General features: G+C 38.7%; 1 protein-coding gene across 4 annotated transcripts in view; it reads left to right on the top strand.

Moving 5' to 3' along the window:
- HnRNP-K (Heterogeneous nuclear ribonucleoprotein K) overlaps nucleotides 1-16,370 on the top strand; it is a 57,316-nt gene that overhangs the window by 6,370 nt on the left and 34,576 nt on the right. For 2 of the 4 annotated variants that reach the window (XM_069039339.1, XM_069039341.1), the window contains exon 2: nucleotides 13,754-13,807. The exons of 1 other annotated variant lie outside the window; for it this stretch is intronic. The gene's annotated coding sequence lies outside the window, so the exon portion shown is untranslated. Of the gene's footprint in view, nucleotides 1-13,355; nucleotides 13,381-13,753; nucleotides 13,808-16,370 lie in introns of those variants that run through there. One more of the 4 variants, XM_069039340.1, reaches the window with a different exon arrangement.

Below are 16,370 nucleotides of genomic sequence, written 5' to 3'. Positions count from 1 at the left end.
TTTCTTTCGAATGGCCGCCCATTAATCTTCCCTTCGATTTTTCGGTGTGGAATTTTTTCCACGTCCGGAAATCGAACGGCGGGAACCGCGACCGGAGACGTCTGTTTTAATAACGGTGCTCGTGACAGTTATCAAAAGCGAAAAAATCGGAATATTGCAACCAGTTTGTGATCGTCGCGACCGTGATGCCTTCCAGTCACGATCCAACAAAGCGACATCTTCGTCATGTCTTGATGGAAATTACTGTCGTTTTTATTGGGGGAGAGAAACGCGGCCCAGTACATCATCCGGTGAGCGCGTCGCGACTCGATCCCCAGATGGCGCCGGCCGTTACGCGTTTTTAACCGGAGCGGACGCGGTCCGGATAAGTAGCGCGACCGGCGCATCCGCCAATTCTTCGAGTCGATCGGGAAAAAGTGCGGCGGGGGTGTCATTTCGGGGGCCGGACGGAGTACACTTTGTAATCTGTTTATCGGTGGTTCATCGGTTGACGATGGTATCGCGTGTCGAACGTTCGGTTGCCGGGTAACGTGTCTATCACAACGCCACTATTGAAAACCACCCCTCACCCTCGGACAGTCCTCGTACATTTTTAATGCACTCCGTTCATCATTTATTCACCGGTAAAATGATTATTGGTTTGGAGTCCGCCTATACTGACAACTCTTACGGAAACTTCGTTAATTCCAGGCTTTTTGTTGGCGGCGGCGAGTGTGTACGTGGCTCCGTGCCGCAACCGATGTAAAAATAAAGTCGGTAATAGCGGTCTTCGATAAATTCAAACGTCACACGCAATTTTCTACTTAAATATTGAGCAAAATAGGTTCGATATTAACCGGCTCGCGTATATGCACATCCATCATCGATTTTATTGGATGAATTAATAAAATTCCACCGACGCACCTCACTTGCGACATAGGTTAATCGAATCGAATTCTCCCGTACGGGCCGCATTAAAAAATCAACTCATGAATTTTTTTCTCGACGTACTTTTCTAGCAACGGCGACGCATTTGATGGTTACACTCCTGGGTTCGACAGGTCGGACAGTTGGGGGATCATCCGGCGGAATTTTTTTTTTCAACGACCGTTTTATTTATGCAGGGGCTTACACTCTGGCCTCCTGTCAGTTTTACGGCCGTGTACTAAGATGGATGGTGTGCCATATTCGGCGCTACCAAATAGAAACGGCCACATTATCCTACACAAATTTCCGGACCCGCCGCATGTTAACTCTTTTTATTGAGATAACGACGGAATATTGTTGTGCGTAATCTCGTCGACGTCTTGTTTGGGGCTTCGACTTTGCGGTTACGAAATTAGGACGTCGAGGAGGGGATTTCCGGTGACGTTCGCACCCCCCCAACGTTTTCAAAATGGCAGGATTTCATTTTTTTAATTGAATATGCATGCGACAAATAGCGCACGTTGGAGGATCACGGAGTCGATACCGTTTCGACGTTTTTATGGAAATGTATTGCAGTGGAATATTTTGAGTGCATTTTCCATGACAGGAAAAGCTCGAGTTTCAATCGTAAATGCACGAGAACTACTTTGCTCCAATCGAAAAGAATATTTTCTCAGGTATTTTCCACGTGCACGGAGGTGTTGGACACGATTACGTTTATGCAGATTTATCAAAGGGACAAGAACTGACGGAAAATGTGTTTTGATGAAGAAGCTACAATTTACTGAAGTGTACAGAGTGCTTTAGAAAAATCAAATTGTAATATGTATTGACTTTGACGAAACGTGAATTACTTCATACATTTTTCAGTCTTTCGGAAAATTCTTTGACATTCATTTGCAAGTCGTTTTTTTGAATATATGTATTTGTTTTTTAACAATGTGTGCAGCTATAATTTTTTTAGACGTTTGGTATATTCGGCGTGCATATTTCAGAAATAGAGTCAATTCGTGGGGAATTGCTAAAGATATTATTACTGCTGCCTAATCATCTCTGCAGATTTTTTTTCTAGTTAAATAACATTCATTTCTAAAGCACAACTGTTTAAGTACAGAGTGATCAACAAGAAAACAATTCAAGAGTAATACCTCATCTTTTGTTTTATCGAAACGACTCTCTTAGCTTAATCGTACACATATGTATACTTGCTATACGCAGTGGTTTTATTGGTTGGCTACCTCTCGAAAAATCTATTGTTAATGAATTACATAATTATTAATAATTAATGCTCTTATTTTCAATGGTAAAATTCATTTTACCACTCATTCTGGGATAATTATTGCTTACAATTACAGAAAACTATTTTCAAGGTTAACAGCAATACTTTAAAATTGTCGTTTTTTTGACATTTCACCCAAAAGTCTGCTTACCAGTGGCGTCGTGATTGACAATAAAGCTGGTAAATTACCCATACGAATGTAAAATGTTGCTCTTGTTTATATTTTCTCCATTATTAGATAATAATAATAATTAAAAAAATCAATAAAACAAATTATTATATAATGCCTATAACTATTATAAACATTTTGGTCATTGTTCACTTTTTTCTCGTGACTTAAATCCGACGGAAAACATAGATAATTCAATTAAATTACCAGATGGAATTTTGAAATGAAGAAAATTTTGACAACAATGAATTTTATGTTAAAAACAGAGAATATAAAGCGTAAGCGCTTTTCACTTTCAACGACTAAAAAGAATCACCAATTACGACATTTTTTGTTATATTTGAAGGATACAAAAATTAACCGTTTTTATGTTTATACCCACTAGTATGTAATTTTAAAATTATTATTATTTTACAGTAAAGTAGCTCTTAGATCATTCACTTCTAATGACGTGACACCGTCATAAAACACCAATTTATCGAGGTTGATGATATAATCTCACTATTTTAACATTTTCATCAGAATAAAATTTCTTTCCACTAGAGATTTTTATCAGTTGCGGAAATAAATAGGTAAATGAAAGTGAGGCGAATCTAAATCACGCCAATAAGGTGGATGTGGCAAGAAATCCTACTTTTGCTTTTTTATTATTATAAACATACATAACCTTGATCAAAGAGCGTTGCTAAATGTAGCCTTTTTCCAAAAATTTTATCGAAAGTTTATTTCGTAATTAATTAATTAGTCATCGAGCTTTTTGAAAAAACATATCACAAATACGTAGTTTTTTGTGTTTTAGAAGAGATACCATTATTTCTGCAGTACACTTATTACTGACATCTTTCTTTAGTGATAAGATAAAGCATCGTTTAGATTGAATTTTCCATTCTTTTAACCTGGACTAATACTTTGAGATCTTGCTTATGGACATGCATTATTGTCATCAAAAGTAATTAATTTCTTTCCTAAATCAAATGTTTCTCGTCTGGACGTTAAGCTAACTCTTCCATTGTTGCTTTGCAGCTTCAATCGGAGATATTATGCAAAAAATAAAGAGTGACTTGTTTTAGGGACACCTGTATTATACGTCCATAGCAGCTGCGGTTTCATCCACCGAGTTGTTTTTATTGTCGTTCCATTTGCAACAGTGTATTTTCAACGGACGCGTCTATTTTCTCATTTGTATTTTCCCCCTTTTTATTTATTTTTGAAAATTCGCACAACATAAAGCACCGCGTCCTCTCCGTTGGCGTTTTGCGAATAAGCCTGTTCGTTTCGAACCAAAAAAAAAACCCGACTGTTTCCGTTGCACAACAGTGGCGGCGGCAGACGACGCTGCAAGCTTTTTCAGAGCGCTCGAGTAAAACGACAAAAAATCAAATTATAAAGTGCCACATTGTCGCTCCGGTCTTTTGTCGCTTGTCTTTCATTCCGCCATTAGCCTCGCAACTGCCGAAAACACAGTTCCGCAGTCGATCGTTAGCAACAACAGATGTTTAACGATTCGGCAAATGACAGAACACGTCAACACGTCTATCTGGTTTCGCTTGTCATTAGCGCCATTTAGAAAAGTTCGCATGTTCGGTTGCAATTTCGTCGAAAACTCACCGGCGAGGTACGAATTCAAGTCGGTGCAATTTTTTGTAAGCGTTGACGCAAATTATCGAGTAAGTGGTATGCGGCTGGAAAATTTCAAAGAGCCGAGTCGTTTATCTTTGATTGTAACGGGACCATTATAGTTAAGTGCGCTGTTGTTTGTCTACGTAGCTTTGATCTCCGAGGTACTATATTTGTAACGAACGAAACGAACCTCGCAGCACAATCCGAATAACAAATAGGATTTTCATGGAAAAATGCGAACGTGCGGATGGACACACGTAATTCGATTAACACTAATCCGGCCATAATTTTTACGAGCCATATTTTTCAGCTCGCAACAAGTTGTGCTTTGCAAAAGGACGAGATTCGCGATCCCGCCGAATTCCGGGCTATTTTCGGCTCTAATTGATCAGGATCGGGTCTCTCTCGTCTTATTAGGAACCATTTTGAACCGAAACCGTCGTGGGATGGTCAATCAACGGTTTTTTTTTTTGTGACGAGTTATGCCCGCGTAGGCAGTGCAGATACAGAAACCTCATTATCAACCCATGTAACAAGTGTGTCACACGTAGGTATTGATTTTATTATAACAATAAACCTGGTGCGAACGAACCGTTGGGAAATTTCGCTGTGCCCACAAGTCTAGTTGAAATACGGCCAATAATCAAAGTGTTTCGGTATTTCGAACGGAGCGAATCACGCAGAGTGCAGCCACGAAGACTCTTTGTCGCGAGGTCACCGTGTATAGTACGTGGGGTCACGGAGTGAAACGGAAAAGCAGGAAATAAAGAATTTTTTGGTGCAAGCAATTTTAGGAAGTACCATGTCTTGAACTCCTTAGAGGAATCTATTTTATTACCAGACAACTCGCTTTGGTGTTGGATATTTAATCTTTGTCATCACACGAAGATAATGTATCTTTTATGGACACAGATAGCAGATGTTGATTTTTCCTACGTTTATCGACACCATTATCAAATAAATTAGAAGTTTGACAATCGGACGCTCTAAATAAACAATTTTCGAATTGTGAAGAAGGTTTGTTTGATAACTAAGCAGTATCCTAGAAGGCCAAGAAGTACCCCTGAAAAATTAAAGAAATTTATGTTTTGTCGGAAGAATAACTTGTTAGCAATTAAGACTTTGCAAAGAAGAATTTCCAGCCATAACGAATTTAAGAACAATTTGAATAATATTGATTGGTAAAATGTTGAAGAACTATCGTTTTGAGAAGCTAAAATATAGAAGTTCGAGTTCAGTTAACCAAAGAACGTGCTAACTGAACTCTAGAAGAATGAAAGAATCCAATTTGTTTAGAAGTTTTGGAACACAATACGTAAGACGACGGTAAAGAATTTGATAAAAAGTTTAAACACTTCACACTTACATGACTTTTTGTCGAATCGTGAATACAGTGGATCAGTTTATGCAGAAGGATACTTTCTAGAATAATTTGCTTCACCGAGGAAGTAATGTCGTACGTTGCTACTTCAGAAAAGATGGCCTAAATATTAATTTCAGCTTGAGAAAAGAATGAATAGTTATCTGTTGGCCTTCACATTGTCCTGATTTAAGTCCTATGGGAAACAAAGACGGTTCAATCAAACGTTAGAATTGGATGAAATCTTTGAAGGAGGAAAAAAGTTTGGAAAGTGATTGGTTAATTTTTTTTTACAAACTTAAATCAAGCTGGTACAATTTCTACGAAATACATTTATCATCTTTTACCTGAATGATTAAAAAATGAATGTTTTCATTTTTACATCCACTACTGTGTATTTTTTAAGTTATCTTTATTTTACAATTTACTAGCTCTTAGATCATTCCTTCTAATGACTTGACATCGTCATAAAACATGAATTTACCGAGGTCAGTGATGTAACTTACAGTTAACGTTAACATCTTCTTTGAAAAAAATTCTTTCCATTAGAGATTTTTTATCAATTGTGGAAATAAATGAAAGTCAGGCGGCTTTAGATCAGGCCAATAAGATAGACGCGGCAAGAAATCCTACGTTAGCTCCTTAGTTTTTATAAACGTTTGTAAACCTTGATCAGAGTTCTGATCTTTTTCTTTTTGTTTGGTTGTTTCAACAGTTTAACTAGTGCTCTTCCGTTGCCAATAAATTTTTGAAGAAATTTATAAATGTTTTTTTTTTTTAGCATTGTATGAAACTGCTACTATTATCTTTCCCGTACACTTAATAACCTTTCTTTCTTTGATGTTAGATACTCTTTTGATTCATTATTTAGGCAAAGTTTCCATTCCTTTAAGCATTGTTATTGACCTGCATTACCGTGACCAAAGGTATTGATTTCTTTACTAAATCTGGTGTTTATAAAGTTCAAGATACCACTCTTCCATTATTGTTTGAACTTGAAAAAATACCAATGCCTATTATTTTTTTAGTATTTCAAAAAAAATTTTTCCGTCTGACTTTCTCATATCATTTTCTTTTGTTTGGTTTATTATTTTAATCAAATTTTTCTGTGGCACCAATCGACAAAATCCGATGTATTCTTTTTAAACCAAACAAGCTGTTAGTTGAAAAAACTGCACTGCTTTTTCTTTACGTTGAATTTGGACTTGGGGGTTGCTTTCCGTACAATTAACAAGGCAATAGAGATAAAAACTGTAATTTAATTTTACTGGACACGTCTGTGCCGCTTCACAAATGTACAGAGAATGACAATTTTACCTGACCCAAGGATTAGGTATTACACTGCAGGTGTTTTGGCGCCAGGGCGACAACCCGCCCTCTGTAATGGACTTACAAATAAAAGTTACCTGCAAAATTGCAGAACACAAGCACTCCCAAGAAATTTCGTTTGAACAAAAAAACAGTATTCGTATCAATATGAATGTTCACTGTCAACAAATCATTATCATTACTAATTACGACGTTGACAAAGTGATCTTCAAAGCCCACGTCTTCACCTGTAGAAAATTTCTTTCAATCACAGAATTTTTTGCAGGCGTGTAAATAGATGAAACGTAAACGAAAGTCCCAGCAGGCGAATAAAGGGAATCGTACATTTATCGTTGTGGTGGAAAAGGCTGTTGAATGTCGTCGTCCATTATCTTGATGAAAAATATTGTCCTTCTTGGCAAACCTGACTTCCTTCCAGATTGTGGTCGTCCAGTTGTATCAAAAATATTTTTTACTGCTACCGAGAAATCATTTGCAAACAAATCTGTCAGTAGTATCTTTATAGCACCATGGAAGATTAATACATTTTCATCAGGCGTAGAGGTGTTGGATTCTCTCGTGGGCTGTGACCTTGGAAATATCTGCGCGAATATGAAGCGATAAACCAGTGAGAAATCTGTAAAGGAAAACTGAAAACGTCAACTACTTCACATACAAATAGACGAGAGAGAGATGACACTAACGTAACGAATGACGATGTTTTCCGGTCGGTTTGTACCGCCTACTTAAGACCGATATTTGTCGTTTGCGCAGATATGACTCATAGCCCATGAGAAAATCCAACGTCTATTATACATTGCCGTTTCTATTCTGGTGAATTTTTGTTAAATGTGTTTTGCCCCCCTAAGAGTTTGCGTCTTTTTGATAGTTCTCTCGTGTAAGGCTTTCGCGAAAGTATAATAATAGACTGTATTTAAAAAAATTAATTAAATAGATTAAGTAAATAAATTAAAATGGGCCGAAAGGCTGCTACATATGAAGTGCACATTCGTCTGACATGTGTACAGTTCCAAGAATTCCGGATGTTATTAATTGGGAATTTTCCAAAACAAATTATAAACTTGCCGCTGATATTTTTGGACGTTCACCACCGCAGTCGTGTTCTAGACCTCGCGACAGTGAAGAGGGAACCGAAGAATTTTCAAATTGAGATGTGCGTCGATTGCCAACCCGCCTCTCTTAATAAAATATGTAACACACAATTCTGTCATTCGATACCACTTGACCGAATGACTTTTGAATACGATAGGCAATTTTTTCGCTTGATTTGCAGAATTTCTGAAAAGCTCTGGGCGCTTTCGAGTCCTTTGTCCAGGGACACAGAAAATGCAGATGAAAGAGACGGAGGACGTGGCGTCTCTTCCACACTGCGTTCGTCGGTCCGATCCCGATGAAAGTTGATTAATCGAAACATTAGCGCGTATCGACGTTAATGCAATCGCTTTGAGCGGCCGCATATTTTCCCGTAATGTTGGTATCACTTTGTTCCTTGTCTGGGTGTGATAGGGCGGGATGTTCTGTCATTACAGCAGACCCGCTTTGCCTAGCGCTTTACATGTGGTCGCTTTGACGGATGGATTTGGGATTGCATAGACAAATTACACAATAGACCATTTCCCCGTTAATATTTGCGCCCCGATATCGATGCTGCGAATTCGTTAACCCCATTACACGATAATTCCTGTCCTCTCCCAGGACTTTTCATTAAAATCGCGAACGCGTGTCGATGCGACAGCCGGCGGAAATTATTGCAACGACAAGACAATTTATTTCTTCTTTTCGACGACGCCGAATCGATACACGTTCACTTTATTTTGCTCATTTACCGAGGCCGTATCTCGAGAAAAATCGCGGTTCTTAAGTTGATTGGTCTTGATGGGGAGCTTTGAGCTGTAATCCTTGTACACGGACTAAGTTTTAAAATAATTTCGGGATGAACAGCCACAATTCAATCCCGAAGCTCCCCCGCATTATTTTTTAAGGATATTGCGTCATCTGTCATTGCTCGATCCGCGAAGCTCCGGAACTTTTAACATAATTAAGCTCCGAATCAATGTTGACCTGTCAGACTCCGAAACATCGCAGCATCGAAGAGTCCTGAATAAATTGTTCGCCCACAGGTTCCGCGCCTCGAGGATCAAAACGCTTCTATTTTTGTGCACGCGTGAATATTTAACAGTTCTGTTGTCTCGGCGCGGTGCAAGAACACGAGCACGACGACCCATCTCGCTGTGTTATTACCGGTTGCATTTTTAATGCGTGTGAGAGTACCCGTTTGATATTAATAGGGGGTTCCCATAGTGCACTCTGCAATCAGGTGCATCGTGTGTCATTTCGTAATAACTCTGTCATTAGACGTTGATGACAGAGTGCGGTTCCTCCAGGACCGTCGCGACTCGCGATTTAATTACCGAAAGTGAGCGAAATCGAACGATTGATTAATATTGCAGTAATTGATTTCGTCTCGTTCTGTTAAGCGGCGAGGCAGTCCTCGAAGTCGCCATCATCGTTTCATTATTTACGGAATAATTATCGTTAAGTCTTAAATTAGCGGCTCATTGGGAATTTATAAGATGTGTCGTGTCCCTCGGGACGTCACGCGAGCAGACACCTTGCAGTTTTCCATCTTCAATAATAAATTAATTTTTCTACGTTTCCTTCGTTTTTAATGGGACATGCAAACGGTCGGTATTTCCCAGGCCTGTTAATTTTTAATGGGAACCGCCGCTCCCGATCTTTGCGTCTCGTTGCGAATCGACCAAAAAATAATTCGGGATTGCTCCGGGAACGTTGCCAACTGATCAAACTTGTGTCGATGATTGTTGCCCGAATGCCAAACCCATTACCGACGACCGCAAGCACACTTCAGCATCAAAGCACAAATGTTTCAGCACACCGTTCGCAGCTTCAGGAGCACGCAGTTTGGCACCTACACTCTAAATATTTACGGATTATTTATTTACACGGCGGTGTTTCGGCTTGTTTTTTTGTTTCTTGACGGCAATATTTATACAGCGGAGGTCGTCTTATTATTATTTAAATAAGCGCCGATCCATAAATATTTAATTGATCGCTTTTGAATTACATTAGTTCGGAAGAAATTATCCTAATGATCCTCATTACCGTCGTAGTTTCCTTCAATGTTGTATTTTTATTTCAGCTGACGTTTTAGTAAATGGATGCTGATGAGACCGGCGCTAATGGGGTTATTATTAGGACTATTATCTCCTCTTCAATGCAAATGCAATTTTACCCGGAAAAAAATTACTCGCATGCCTGATTGCCAAATTGAAAATTGTATCCATTCGCTCACTTAGCTATTTCTTTGTTTGTTTTTTTTCGAACGAATTACAATATAAAAGGGTGCCGGAACGGGTCTTCAAGGGCGTTCGGGTTGTTTATTGATCGGTAAATTGACAGGTGGTGAAAAATTGTTTATTGAGCCATTAGCGTGACAATGCAAGAAAAAAGGAGGAAAAATGCTGTGGTGTTATCTGAGGCACTGGAACGTGGTCAGCCGACTCGATTAGTTGAGCGAAGGTGTGAAATTTTCGTTTGAAAAAAATATAAATTAATAATCGTTAATTTTTGACAACACATTAAGTGCACAATGTTGCAAACATCAGATACTTTGTTCAGTAAAAATAATAAATGTTAGTCAACTAATAGATGTTCAGTAGGTACAAGTTATGAAAGGTTGTTGAAAAAATCATAAATGTACAGTAAGTATAAAAAATGTAGGTATGTTACGTAGGAAAATAAAAATTTAGTAAAAATTATAAACGCGACTGACCATTTATTATTTTATTTCATCCTGTGTCAAATTTCAATACTTTACGTCATCAGTTTGAATCCGGGAAAACGCAAAAAACGGCCGGACGCCGGTTAAGTGTTGCTATTGGAAACACAAAAGTAACAATCGCACAAATCGCAATAACAATTATTCAGGTTTAAGAAATGTTTTATTCAAAACTAGATCTAAATACAAATTAACAATTTAACTATTTCGGCCACAAAGAAGATGATGCACTTACTTTCTCAGACTAAAAACGTTAGTTCACAAATAAAATAATACAACCATTTAAACCAAATCTAAAAAATAGGCCAGCCAGCATAACCTCTTCCATAGGTAATTTTCTTCACATTATTTTCTGATTTCCATTTACAAAACTGGCTGAATTGTTTTTGATACCTTTCACCAGACTTGCTACTCTTGCTAGGTATTAATTCAGCACAGGCTTCTGCAGATTTTCTTACAATTTCTGGCGTATTTGCTTTAAAAGTCATTTTGACGCACAAAATTATTTCAACAAAATAAACAATTGCCAAACAGCCGTTGCTAATCATGTTCCAAAAATGTGACTAGATTTGGAGTATTTGTTAAATTATTTTGAAATTAATTTCAATGTTTCTTTCAAACGAAATTTGAGGCAGGATGAAATAAAATACATAACGACATTCGTCCGTGAACTCTTTTTACAGTATTCGTTTCGAGTTTCAAGACTCGGCTCCTTCGTCGCCTCGTCCTTAAACGTCTCACTCATACTGTAAACTATGAGTTCCCGGACTTATAACGTTAATTACTATTTACAGTGCAAATTTGAATGCAATACTTACCACTTTTCTCTGTGTCCACTTTGTACTGTACAAAATGCAGTAAAATGGTGATTTTCAATTTTATTCTATATCAAATGTCACATTTTACCTATCTTTGCTGTATTTTTAATGTTAAAGAAATTATTATTTAGCTAGTGATCAACATTTGTTACTGAACAAAATGACAAATGAATAAGATTACTGAAAGCTTTATCTTTTACTGCGCTTATTTATTTTCACTGTTCATTTATTTCATTTTTACAGCCTTTTTTATTCTGCATTTATTATTTTCACTTTGCATTTATTACATATTTTCACTGCATTTGTTATTTTCACTGTGCATTTATTATTTATATTGTGTATATTGGAATAGATACAACACTGCACGCCTTACTGTATCAAACAATATTTTCCCGGACACTGTTTCTTTTTGCTGTACATCCAAAAATGAACGAAACACCGGTCATGCAGCATTTTTCACAGAACAAAATAATTGATATCTGAACGATTTTTTTTCCTCGAACCTTTATGTTAAAAGGCGGCGAGGAAACTTTTTTAAAATAGACTTTCCGCATTTTTTTCCATTGCACAGAGTTGACTGAGGGCTATGTATCATTGTTAATAACGTCAAGTGAGAATGGAAAACTCTGGAGTTTTGAAACTCTTTTTTTGAAGGGAGTCGGGGAAGTTTAACTTTGCCACAAAACAAAGTTGATAAATATATCAAAATCACAAAGTGGTCTGTATCGAGAGTTCTTCCTGTGAAATCATTAGTTTTACGTGAAAGATTTCTCGATTCGCTTAACTATTTGATTTATCTAACGGGCGGTCAAATGAAAACTGACTCAGACTTCGATCGGCATTTGTTGTTCGGTCTGTGCCATTTTGTGTTGAAAAGTAAGGTTAAGAATGTATCGTAGAAAGCAAACCTCATAAGGTCATTATCAACACAAAGAGGGACTACTTCAGATAACACAATCATGACAGCGTTTAATTACATGCTGCTTCTTATGCACCTTAGAATTTTGTAGACAAATTTATTTATGTATGTAGATCTAGAATGGTTTAATTCTAGCGAAATAATTGTAATAAATTGAGTCCAATAAACACAATTTAGGATATGATGATGGCATTAGCGGGTGTTCAAAAAGTGACACGTTTGGAGTTGGTTGTAGTTTTGATCACGTTTGTTACTCACAACCTGCACAACCTAAAATTAAACTTCAGAATATGAACACAACGGCTTAAACAAATATACTATCAAGAGTGCGCAGGCTACTTCAAACGGATTAGTTTCGGAACGCATGTTACATTTCAATTTTTTTTATTGCATTCCGTTTTGCCAAGCTTTCGCTGTAAATAATCCAGTAGCTTACAATTCCCGTATCTGATATAATTTTATAATAGGATTAGATTAATTGATTTAATCACTCGAACCTCTGAATAACAGAAATGACAAATTGAGGCCGACATAATTGTTGACTTCCCCCAAACCGGGTAATATCCCCTATTGATTCTTTATTTGTTTTTGTGCGCAGTGGTCACAATTTCAAGAAAATGTCGATAATTTGATTAAAAAACGGAACGGAAGTGAGCAACCCGTGCCACAAATTGGACGTGCATTCAATTAGAGCCAGCGATGAGTCAATCAGAGACGCGCGTTTCGGATTGCACAGCCTGTGACCTTTCTCACGTTCGCTCGCGTTTCGCATCGAGTGATGAAAGTTTTGTCATTTCTTGACCTTTTGTCGTTAGAAGTTCGACAGTTCTTCTGAAGAATTTTTCATTAGTCGAGGAGTGCACAGTTCGCTTTCGTTTTTGCAATGGCCGTCCAATTATCCATTTGTAAGATTGTACCAATTACAGTTGCCGTTGTGACGTCCAGTTGTCGGGCTAAAACTGTTCGTCTATATCGGTGTTTGTATTTTGAAAGGTCGCTATGACGACCCGTCAACAATCAATTGTGGCCACGTACGTCGTACCCCTGCCGTTAGGCCAATGGGTTTTGTCCTGGGGGAGATTTCTGACTGATAAGTTGATAGTCTAGTGACCACTGGTCAGTTCTTAGGTGGTCGTTCAGTCGTGAAGTTGTCTGGCTAATAAGGTCCTTCGAGATACAAGGTAGGACTCGGTTGATGTGTGTTTCCTGTTGCACGATCCTTAGATACTAGATAGTACGGGACGATTTAGCACTCGTCTAATTTTAAGACCGCTTTAAATATAGACTTCATGATTATTCATTGAACTATTTTCGCCACACTTAACGAGCCGATGTACACCACACGACAGGATAAATCGTGTTCTCGCCGTTTCGACATTAACAATCGCAGTCGCTTGTGACTTTGATCACTTGTTCAGCCTTGATGGTGTTGTTTTTTCGAAGCGACGACTAGATCGTGACGAAATTTTTACGCCAAAGTCACTGGCTTCGGTCCTCCGGCTTTCATTATCTCGCCGAATAAGCGAAAGTTTTTCAACAAAAGTGTTGTTTCAGATCTGCGGATCCCGGGGTACGAGGACTTGGCGATAATCGCTGATCTAATCTAGGGTAAGTTTCTCTTTATGCCTGTTCTTTGACATCTCCGGGTATAGATTTTTTTTTTGTTGGGGATGCCCCAGAGCTTTTAATATTTGCGTTGAATTTTTCACAGCAGAATTTGTTTTAACCCTCACCATTACAAGTAAGAACGCTTTTATTGGCACTCGGCTCGAATTCCCGATCGTAGAGGGTGTATTCAATTCGGTTTATCCCCCCCAGGGGGATGTTCGAACATGGTAAACTATTTATTGGGTGTTTAATTCTTTTTAGTTGCCGTTAGTGGCGGCGTGTTCGTAACGCCTAATCGTCCCTTCGACCCCACCCCCGAGTCGACGTTTCACGTGGGCGCAAAATTGATGGGCCTCTTTGGCCGGGACGAAAACAAATCAATTTATTTTATTTATGCGGTGGTTTATCAATTTTTACGAGGATTGTTCCGATAAGGCGCCCCCTTACCCCTCGAAATTGAATTTTTATAATTTTTTCTCCGGTGCGCAAATAAAGCGGGGAGTGTTTGAAACCTTTTAAGGTTGTTTTCCCGGTCGTAAACGTGAAACGTCCTCTCTTCCTGTAATTCATTTTAAGGGCGTATTTGCGTGACTGAAAAATAGGGTCGCTCCCTGCAAAACAAATGTGAAACCGAAAACACTATAAATCAGATTTTTTTTCGCCCTCTCGTTCGTCGATCGGTTAGTTCAAGGGGGTAATTGTTTAAAGTCGGCACTTGGACCGGAGTTTGTGATTAATAAAGGCGCAAAGTTGTCGGTTAAGTCGCCCAGAAAGCGCCCCATTGTCTTTTGTCGGAACGAAAACTTCCCCAACTTGTGCATCGACTGTGTCGTAATGTATTGCCCGGGCCCGCCGCCCCCGCGCCTCTTATCAATTAAAATTTGTCGTTTTTTAAGCCGTCCCGTAATGGATTGCTCGAAATGTCGCCGTAAAAGCTCGAGCTCTTGTTAAATCCGCCCCTGCAAGAACTTCATTAATTTATTTGACGAGCGCAACTTTCATAATGGCCAAGGGTTAATTTAAGCGCCGGACCGTCGAGAGATTTTCGAAAAATGGCCGGCTCGCCGACTCGTTGATGGATCCACCCCCGGTACGTGATCCGCCCCCCGGCGGCGCAGATTTCGCCGTAAAGAGGCGAGACCACGTGCTGTTTTAATTCGGTTTTAATGAAACCGGCTCGCGGTTTCGAGATGTGCGAGGGATTTGTTTGATTTTTATCGTTCGGGACGTCCCTCCCGTTCGGGAGAAATTTTCATTTACCCGAAACAGACGCAATTATCGACGTGGAAATCCCGGCCCGGGAGAATTCCTGCTGTTCAAAGGATCGGACAATAATGCCAATCGCGTTCCTCTTCGATTATCATTTTATTACTTTCTCAGCCGTCCCAACGTCCTTCCCAATCAACGAAACGAGAGGAAGACTCGGTGGGAAAGTGACGGCGGCGAAGGGGCCCGGTCAATTTGCATCAATTCTAACGTGCGTCCATTAGCGACACCGTGTAAAAAAAAATAAATGATTCACGGAGGTGATAATTCGGGCCCGGAGCAAACATTAAACAGCGTTTCGTTGTTTTCGTATTTTAAAAACGTGACGTGATCCTGTCGAAATGTGGAGAGGCGTCGCCACCCTACGCCACTGTCTTCCTAAATTGAATAATTAAGAAAGGACGTTTTCGTGAAAGTTTTGTTGTTCGGTCTGAGGCTTGTTTGTGTGCGAATAAGGGATTAGAGTTTATGGCTATTAGCAACCCTCGGCGTTGTAAGTTTGTTTTTAATATCAGGACGTTCCCAAATTACTCAGTTGAACTACCTGCGGTCGCTAATCCGACCCTTAAGCTCTTGCACATCAAAAATTTACGCGTGTGATGCCGGTTATAATGAATTAAGTGGTCACAACGAATAATAAATGAAAATTTAAACCGAATAAGCCAAAAATGTGGGAAATTGCTTTACGCGTGAGGTGCTCCCGGATTCGTTATTTAATATTGAGGGCCTCTGAAAATGCGGAAAATGTTTTGTAAAAATGTTGGCCGGCAATTATTTTAAAAGGAAATGTGTTTTACAACCCCGCAAAACCAACAACTCAGATAAAATAAATGACTAAAGTAATTGTCAGAAAGCTTGTTGTTGTAAATTATGTTTTAAAATCCTGATCAAAATGGAGAGAGATTTTACTGAATTTCAAAAATTAGGTGAGCGGGGCTTAAACAACTTAATTTTTTTATTAGCCACGGAAGCAGTAGGTTGGTAGATTTGTGATTTTTCAGCTCTTAGATTCATTATACATAACATCTGTTTACTGTTAACTAATGAGTATTCATTATCCACGGCTGTGAATAATGAGTGATTACTCCACGGGTTGTTACCAATCGCATTTGCAAGTTATCGCGTATATATAAAGTTGCTTTCGAATGTCACAATGTGCGAGTGTATACGTTTTTTATTAAAAAAAAGAGTATGTATATGAATTGTGATACAAAAAATTATTTGCACATTGAAAAAAAATAACGAAATCTACTCGCGTGTAATGGCAATTACTCATCGAACGATTACGGCATGAGTC

The sequence above is a fragment of the Tenebrio molitor genome, chromosome 2, assembly GCF_963966145.1.
Source record: "Tenebrio molitor chromosome 2, icTenMoli1.1, whole genome shotgun sequence".
NCBI lineage: Eukaryota > Metazoa > Arthropoda > Insecta > Coleoptera > Tenebrionidae > Tenebrio > Tenebrio molitor.
The sequence above is the reverse complement of the archived record's forward strand: the minus strand, read 5'-3'. Positions and strand labels throughout refer to the sequence as shown.